Source organism: Triticum dicoccoides, chromosome 1B (genome assembly GCF_002162155.2).
Source record: "Triticum dicoccoides isolate Atlit2015 ecotype Zavitan chromosome 1B, WEW_v2.0, whole genome shotgun sequence".
NCBI lineage: Eukaryota > Viridiplantae > Streptophyta > Magnoliopsida > Poales > Poaceae > Triticum > Triticum dicoccoides.
This window is the reverse complement of record NC_041381.1, coordinates 100224852-100234996: the sequence shown is the minus strand read 5'-3', so window position 1 is coordinate 100234996 and position 10145 is coordinate 100224852.

Here is a 10145-nt window from a genome sequence, read left to right as displayed (position 1 = left end):
GGTGTGCTGGGTGTGGGTAGCGCCTCTCATTCAGTAAATATAGGGCTTTTGACTTGATTTTACTATTTACTAGTGTGGATGGGCTCTTTTGTCTTGGGCCCAGAAAAATAATTACTACTAGTACAGTGGAGTCACTCTACAGCTACCTAGAAAAAAATTACTTCTAGTATACTGGAGACACTCTACCGCTTCTGGCTCCTCCTAGGTCATTGAATGTCTCCCTCTACTGAATGCCGTTATACTTTTGTTCACCGACATGCGGGCCATGCAGCGCGCGGGCCCAAAAGCCATCCACCAAATTAGAAGGCAGTATGCGGGTGGAGAGTCACCCTGGTCGTAGCGTGGTAGTAACGAGCCGTTGTATCACAAAACCCCACCTCCCCGTAGTGTAAGTTTGACGGATGAAGCAACCAACATTTCACTCTTCGCTGAATCCCCTTCTCCCTCACCGTCGTCAAGAAAGGCAACACTAGCATCTGCCACTGTTCTTCTCTCCCAACAAAGGGAAGGTGAGCGGATCCGTGATGTTGGTATATCTTCGTTCAGAGAAAAAAAAGAACTTTTGCAAAGCAGTAACCGATCCTCACTCTCTTTTTTGTTTCATTGTCATTGCGCTTGTTTTTTCCTTTCAGTGGTCTCCTAGTATTCATCAGTTTCATGATGGACCAAGGAGAACCAGGCAAAGAACTGCCGATATTGGAGCAGACGTGGGAGGCTGATCCCCACGAGAAAGAGAGCTCCAAGAAGATGGAGGCAGACATAGAGCCAACCCCAGATATGCTCACGACCACTACTGAGATGGTCAACGACCCGTTTGAGGTTACAGCCACCGTGGCACTGCAGGAGCAGTTTTCACCCTTCGAGGATGTGTCCCGCCCCCCTGCTGAGCTTCCCAAGGTGATTTTCTTCTTTGCCGATCTCGATTGTGGTTTTTCATCTAAGCATGGGGTGATTAATAATGCAAAGTTTTATTAGCTTCGATGCCATGCTATACAGAGTGGTTTAAATAACTTGTGTTTCTTATACTGAAAAGAAATTCAGAATTTGTTTCTGTTTCAATTAGAGCCATGATGCAGACAAGGATTGTATGGTTGTACATGTCACTCGCTATGAGGCGGATGACCTGAATATACGCACTGGGAAAACATAGTTATTAGGTTGTTGGATCCTGGAAGCCATTTGCGGTTATACCAACGAAGAGTTGTATTCCAACCTCACTGTTGTCAGGCATGTTGTCCAGGGTGTACTGAAGCACAAGAAGTTCAAAGCTACTCCTTTGTTTGTGAGGCATACTGTTCTTGTCAAGCTTACGCAGGAAGATGACGTGGCATGCCTCCACAAACAAGTTTATCAGTGGCAAGGCCACAAGGTTTTCTTGATGAAGGTTCACAGGATTGAGCTGCTACAGGACGTCCTCGATGATGTTCATGGCAAGGTCCGTCTTGTGTCCAGCCCAAATTAGATCGAGGCATGAAATAGTTGTCACATCTAGTGTTTAATAGTAGTTTGGATTGTGTCTAATTATCCGAACCTTGCCTGTTATCGACCCCTCTAGCACTAGTACTCTGTTTGAATCCGTCTATGGGAACTGCTGCTACTTTTGTATGCCCATGAATCATTTAAGAACCATCGTAATTGTTGCTGAAACAGATGCGTCCTCACTAGTTTTTTCATGAATATGGCATGGTAATACATAAGTTGTCACCGTTTATCATACGAGCAGTGTGTGTTTTGATGAAATAGAGCACTCATTCGAGAACTATGCACCGACGTATACATAAGTACTTGTAAACACTGTTGGTGCTACCCCACTTATAAGCAGTTGGGCAAAACACGACACATTGGCTCAGCTCGCTTCAACACTAGGCTATCGACCAGCTAACTATCAACAATCTGCTGTCTGACATATAAGCAACTATGTATCTTGGTACTATGGTTCATGGAGTTAACTGAGGCCACAATGTAAATTCCAAACATTCACACGCTTGTCGAGCGCTCATGTGGAACACTCACATTAAACTCATCTTCATAAAAAACTTGAAAAGCATAAGTTAAGCAATTTTATACATCTCAATGATTCATAGAACATAACAAACATATAGTAGTTCACATCAAAAGACAAAGTTGTGACAAGGTTTACAAATCAGGAAAAAACAAGCAAGGCTTCTCCGAGCAAAGGGCCTCCCGGCAGGCTTAAATTTCCTGGAGTTCACTCCAGTTTTTTCTTGTTACCACCATCCAGGGTTAGGTTCTCTCATTCCAGAATAACCAATTATAATTATGGTCTCAGCTGGAATGCTCAACTGAACCATGTTGTGTACTGACCAGGTGATGTTCTTGTGTATTCCACTAAATTTAAGCACCGCTATTTGCAGAAATAAGCAGACCACAATGCCTCTTGTCCGCGCCTGTCCAAAAAACCGTCATGCAGCCGTGCCAGCTAGTCCTCGGTCCATGGACGAACTGGTAGAAAGTGCATTCCGGACTAGGATGTAGTTGTTTTCGCTCATCCCTGCACTGCAATCAGGAGGTAAAACGTATGAATCAGCTTCTTTTAGATTGTGTTGGTCATTCTACCTTAGTTACTACCAATGTAGTAATACCTTGAAGACTGGAGGTTAGATGACAACAATGAGGGATAGCCATCTCATTTTGCGCAATTCTACTAAAAGTGAGGTGTGTGATTTTGATTGCGCGGACAGAAACGATACGGAGACAGACATCCTGAAACGATATGGAGACAGACATCCCTGTTTGCGCAAATACGAAATACAGTTATTTAAACTCTGACAGATATTTGCAGTGGCGTATGATTAACAGCAGCATCTTTGTGTTATAATTGGCACTAGATTGATAGTATGATGAGTCCATAAGTAAGTAGCATCACATCACATCAACAATGCCACTAGATTAACATGCAGAACAATAGCATTAGTATTACTATCATGAGAGTAGCACATGGTCTATAAATTTGCAATCAAATTTGTGCAGTTCCACTAGGATGAAGCAATATTAGCGGTGTGAGATTTATGTGTAACTGCAAAACCACAATTCATCGGAAATAAAGCAAGACATAAGCACTTAATAAAATGGTGGTGACATTGCTTCCATTTATCGACAGCACTAGACCATTACTTATAGTGACATTAGGTGGCATTGCTTAATGCTTCATGTGATTTTACATTAACAGTAGTGATATGGGCGTAGGGACAGCAGGGGCATAAAGTGGTGAGGCAGATGTGGCTGCCGAGGGCAGCAAATACTCAGGCGACATTTTCCTATGTGAGCACAGGAAATCTAGACCTGCTCATTCTCATTTTCGTTGTCCCCCAACACCCGTCACTTTCTTTCCTTTTTCAACCAAGAGATAGGTCCACTTACCCCCACCCTTCACCATCCACCATGCTTTCTTAGTCTTTTCAACCAAGAGACCGGTTGGGTAGCCATTATCTACTACTTTCCCCCGTTTCCTCTTAGAACCACGTCCTAGCTTCATGCTATAGCTTTCCCACTGTCTTCCCTGTTTGAACCAACTCTTAGAGTCAACTGTATGAACTAGCTTTACCTCTAATAATAGTAAAATTCTAGGTGGCTTTGAAACAGAGGAAGGAAGTAGAAAAAGATCCACACGAAGGGAGCTGGGGCAGTAGAGCAAGGCAGGTTTTGAAGGAATATATACCTGAGGGTCGTCGGCATGCGGCAAAGACGGCGTCGGGAGGCTGCATCTTGGCCACAATACCGCAGGGAGAAAGGGGTCGGAGGCCCTCCCGAGCCGGCGCTCTCGCGGAGAGAACGGCACGGCCACTGATCAGGACTTGTGGGAAGCTGTTGGTCTCCTCTCTCGCCGCCGACAACAATGTGAATGATGCACCTACACCCCTGCCCCGGTCGAGGTTGTCTGGCCGGATTTGTGACCAGCCGTGAGATGAGAGAGAGTGTGGCCACCTATGTCTTGCTTAGATCTGGAGAGCATGAGAGAGTGAACGAGAGGAACCCTTGTAAAGCAAGCGCTAAGGCTCCTGCTTATATATATAGTGGAGTGATTTTGTTGTACCAGCTTCAAAAAAATGCGCTCCTACGTGTACCGGTTAGTGGGTGTGAGAGAACTAGTGCGTGCGTGCACCGCTTCTCTTCGTGAGAGTACAATATACTATGCCCAAAGAACGTTCGCCGCAAGAGTAATAGTATAAGTGTGTGACGTGTGAGCTAAAATAAAATGTGCCACACATCTTTTGTTTTTTAGAAGTTCCGATTGTAGGGTGTGAAGACCACATATGTGCGTGACGTCTACCTGTAGATAGATGGTGGGTGCGACGTGCGAGTCTGCGAGAGGACTCGGGAGAGTCGTGACTCGTGAGGGTGCGTGTGCGTGAGAGAGAGGGGGGCACGTATCAATGCAATGCATGCGTCCGTAAATCATTATCCGACAAACATTCGCCACAACCCTTTTCCTGACGAACGCCGTAAGAACCGTTAGATCGGCGTCCGACAGTGTCAGTTTTGCCATGTGATTTAACAGAACAAACACTCCTCCTACACACAAATCTTCCACGTGAGTGTGGGCAATTGTCGTATGCTCCCTCCGTTCCGAAATGCAGTGCATATAGCTTTATTAAAAATTTGAACCTCACAAACTTTTACCGAGTTTTCATGTACCAAATTGCACATGTAGAATACCCTGTATATATCATTTCATTCATCTTCAAGAGGTAACTATAAAGATGGGGGAGGAGTCTACAAAGAAAGACCATCGTATCACCCGCAACAATTTCAACCATCCTTTGGTGTCAAGGAATATCATAGGAACTCTATATGATATGATTTTTATAGGATTTTTTCCTTTAGAGCCAATTGGTTCATAGGAATAGATTCATATATTCCACATTTCAAAGGAAATAAACATGATATCATTTCTATAGCTTTAGAGCCACATGGTTCATATGAATGGATTCCTATACTCCCTTAATTTCAAAGGAAAATAAACATTAGCGTATATTCAATAGAAAAGTTCCTATGATATGAACCAAATTACATCTCTTTTCTAATCCATCCTCATAGGAATTGAGATACATGTCATCTCTAGATTCAATAGAAAAGTTCCTATGATGTGAACCAAATGACATCTCTTTTCCAATCCCTACTCACAAGAATTGAGATGCTCCATGTCATCTCTTTCCCTACAACTTCCATGTATACATCTTCTATTCCTAAATAGATAGTACAACCTCCTATTTTATTAACACAATATAGACTCAAACTACCATTTCTTTCTTTCATATACGGGCTGACAGCTAGGCCCCACGGTTACGCGCTCCGATGGTGCAAAACTAGTTGCGCCGTGTGGAATGTTTGACTGGTAAATTGATTGTGTCATCAACAAAATATGGACTTGTACGGGTGATCCAATGACCGTATAATCATGACATGTATTTGTTTAACATGGTACAGACTTAAGGGATCATATATACGCGCAAGCACTCACCGCTATAAGCGCACACATGCGGAGCCTACCCCTATGAGCACCTTTGAGAGAGTGGGCCAGCATATATGATCTTGAGATTTTACGAAGTCACCATAGGTGCCTCGTAGTCGAGTGGAACGTCTCCTCCCACTGAACGCACATCGCCGGAAAATACTGAAATTAACACAAGAGAGATGCGAACACCGGGACTTCAACCTTGCTGGGCTCGACAAAGCACTGTCCTCCTAACCATCCAACCACATGTTGGTTAGCACGACAAAATGTATGTGGTGACCGTGATCAGCTTATTCTGAAGTCTAGTGACCATATCGTGCTTTCGCTTCAAATACAATGACCGTAAGTTTCGTCAACAAAATACGGAGCACGCATCAAATGCAAAGTCCGTCAGTGTCATCAACAAAACATGGTGACGTATCGTGAGCTAGATATCGTTGCACTATTGTATATGCTTATTTTCTTAGTGCCTGATTGCGTGTGTGGTGTGGTGGGCACATCATTTCTAGTTGTGGTGGGTCAACATGAAGACTCATGGGTCGGTTCCATCCTGCGCCACATATACGCTGCATCAAGACGGGTTATACGAAGACCCATGTGGAGGACTCGGCATACAACACGAAGCTACCAGAGTTGCGGAGGACTCTATCCCCACTGGTGATAAGCCTACTATATATGATTTGTAACCCTAGGCCCCAGTATGTTATAGAAGCTTGGGGGCTAGTTCGTCGATAGTATACACACACGCACAATGATTGGTATTCACGTGTACTTTGTACACACCCCTATCACTAATATACGGTACCAGGAGTAGGCTCTTTCTTCAACAGCAATGGTCCGAACTAGGGTAAAACTTTGCCTCGTATTACCATCCAGCCTAACAGTCAGGGATATCATACTGAATGATATGATGAAATCATATTTGCCAACTACTAAGAGAGAGGTGTGTCTAGGGGGGAATGTGTGCCAGAGAGGCATAAAGATAATGTGCGTGCGGGAAACACGTAGGCACATATATGTTGGTATAGATGGCTAGTAGAGACCGTGCGTGTGTATATATGCATGTGAGAGAAATAGTGTTTTCCAACTGAGATTAGTGAAAAGAGTGGTACATAGTAGTCACGAAGAGAGAGAGAGAAACAGAGAGAGCATGTGCGTGAGACACCCCGACACCCTGAGAGAGATTGTGAGCATGTGTGAAAGAGAAATGCCGATGCATATAAAGCGTGTGCACTTATGTGTTAGATAGAGAGATATATAACGCGTTTGTGAGAACGGGCCGAGGCATAGTGCATCTACGTGTAAAAGGCGGTTCTATGCATTAAGTTAAAATATAAATGGAATTATTATTTTTGGATGAGATCATGAATTTTGCAAATTGCATATAGACGAAAATCGGTCTATCAGACACCCATACTCTTTTGAATTCTAGCATGTGCATGTGTTTATTTCATATTATCGATCCATAGAGTGAAAGTGGTTTGAAATACAGGCATATATAAACATTAATTAGTGCACTCCATGTTGTTAGTGTGAAGCACTTTATACATTTGTCACTTGCATGGATACATTCCAAATTGCTTGCTACGAAATAGAATACATGTCGAATTCAACATAAAGGGGGTTTCGAAGATTCGAATTCATAGGAAGTGCATTCATCTACTTGAACCCAAGATAATGGCATTTGTAAATCAGATGTAAAAGGGGGCATCAATCTTTGTTATGAGTTTGAACATGCTATATATATTCATACGCATATCTAACTTTTTTTAGCAACCAAGGAGATTATATCTGGAACCATGCATGAACTGAGGTAAGTTGCATATTTTTTAATATATACTCATGTACAATGTATATTCAAATGTACCCCCTCCATTCCAAAATAATCGTAGCTTTAGGATTTTCAAGAGTAAAGATTTGTGAAGTTTGACAAATCCTGAAAGTTCAATTCAAGAGAACCGAAAATGTTAACGCTTATGCTCCAAAATATTGAACGAAGTGCCAATAGGCCCGTGGTCACCCGAAACTGCGCGAGACTAATGTTTGGTGGTAGGAAATTACTGTCCTGACTCTGGCCCGTGTAGCCTATCGGCACGATGTCCAAAGGTCTAAACCGGGGTAGGTTTGTAACTTCACGTGGACTCCAGTCTCAACCGCCTCCGAGAAGCATTCATACGCCGTGGGTGCCTAAACGCCCATGCGCTCGGCCAAAATCTATCCCGCCCACATTTGGGACACCTGAGATTACGGTCCTACCCCCAACCCGCAATATGTCCAAAATTTTAGATGGGGGCAAAGTTTGTAACTTTCCCCAAATTTCCAACAAGTGCGTCTCAAACCGAAACATTGTTCCCCCTTAGTTCCCCGCCTCCCTCTGTTTCCCCATTCATACCAAAACAAGCGCCGTACCAGAACCATTCCGACCACACCGACCTGTGCCTCACTGCTGCCGCTCCACTTTCTCAACCGTCCACCGCACCGGAGCTATTCTCGCTACGTCGTCGTTTGCCGCCTCGGATCTAGTTCCCCGCCACCGATAGACGACCACCACACCACACTCAACAACTTGGCCATGGGTTCGTCCAAGGCTCCACCGTCCTCCACAACATCTCGTTTCCAGCGAACCACAAGAAGATCGTTGGAAAAACAGAAGGAGGACACAGCACTGCTAGTAGAAAGAGGAACTCCTCTTCCCTTATTCATGCAAATCTTACATCTTTGAGCACACCATATTCATCCCACAAAAGAAACTAGTTGAGCGCTTCTTACAACATCTTCTTCGTGATACTAAATGCACAAGGTTTCCTCCCTTTACTATTTCACCTTTGCTAGAGGTCAGTAGCCCACCTGGATTTGAATTCAGGGTCAGTCGAACCGTAACTAAAACAAGTAGCACCCGCTTAGGCACGCGGAGCACCTAGTCCGCCTGTTCCATGGGGAAGCGGCGCATCGGTGTCTATCATAGGGGTGTTGGGCGCAGGAGCTGCTTTCGCCCAATCTGGAGGTCGATGGGGCTTGAATGGATGGACGGGGGGTGGTGCCAAGCACGACAGTGCGGTGAGGTCGAGGGGAGGGCGTGGGCAGGGGAGGTATACTAGGACGATGGTCGCTGGCATTTCAAGGAAGATCGTCAACACTGACTGGCTGGAGGTAGATGAAGGCGATCTGCCCGTTCTTTGTACATCGGACGGTGCAGAAAAAAACGACTGACCTATTTGTTTTCAGTCGACTGTTATTTTCATAGAATCTTGTAGTAATTTAGTGTGCCATGCATGTTGTAGAGCTATCATATGTCTCCCATCATTTATTTCTCACTTACCTGCTATCTACTACCTTTACACTATACTAATTGTGCACACACTTCACCCATACTCACACTATTGTTTTTTTATGCATGGGTATTTCATACTCTGATGCAGTGTTGATGAATGCAGAAAAGAAAAGACAGAAGTCGCTCCAGTGTAATTCGAAGATAAGCACTAAGCATTTCAGCGCTTTAACGGGTGCAGTGTCAGCAGTTGGAGACAGTAAATGTAGCTCTGCAGTGGATGATCTCAATTGCCACACACAACCATCCCAGGTGCTTGCTTTAACTTCGCGCTGTCAAAAGTGGTTGCATGTTGCGTATGGTGTCTAGCTTGTATTGCTTCCAATTTGGTTAAATTGCATGTGCTTACTTTACACATTATACCTTTGATAATGACATGCCTTCCTGTTTTTGATACATACTACATATGTCTATTAACATTGTTCGTACATCAAACTAATGTTCTTTTGTATCCCTCGTCAATCACTTATGATGATACAATCACCCGGGTGGGTTACTATGAGACGCCCTAATCGTTTAAAGAGTGTAGTGTCATCCTCCCCACATGATTCTCAAGAAACAGCAAGGCTAAATGAAGATAGTCAACATAGCTCTCTAGTTGATCACCGCAATTCCCCCACACCACCATCGTAGGTGCTTGCTCTTACTTGACAGTGTGATATGTGGTTGCATGTTGCATATGGTGCCTACCTTGTAAGGCTTCTAATTAGGGTAAATTACATCTGCTTAGTTAATACATTATACCTGTGAATATGAAATGCCTTCCTGTATTTGGTACATACTACGTCTTTCTATTAACCATGTTCTTACATCAAACTACTTTTCTTGTGTATCCCTCATCAATCACTTCTGACGATACACCTTCAAGTTGACAGTGTAATATTGGCATCTTGCATATCATTTCAAACATGTATTGCCTCTAATTGTTGATGTGCCACTTATAATGAGACACATCTAACTTGGTAGAGTGATTTTGGTTGGATCTTTCATAAGGTGTCTAGATTGCATTGCTTCCAATTTGTTGAAATTCCTTCTCCTTAGCGTTTTTCATACATATTCCATCCTCCTACAGTGTGGTTGCCATACATAAAAGTTGTGTTCGTCAGTATCATGCATCAAAGAATTTGGAAGTGCGAATTTCATTCCTTTTTCTTGTGTGTTTACTTGACAAGGCAAAATCTGAAAGGACGAAGGCACGGAATGATGGTGGTCCTCTGGAGCAACTGAAACAGATGATCTCTGCAGATTCTTCTGCTACTCATACTGCAATGCTAGTTCGAAATCTCATCTCCCTTACTCCACAACCCAAGGTGGTTGCTCTAACATGGCAGTGTGATATCT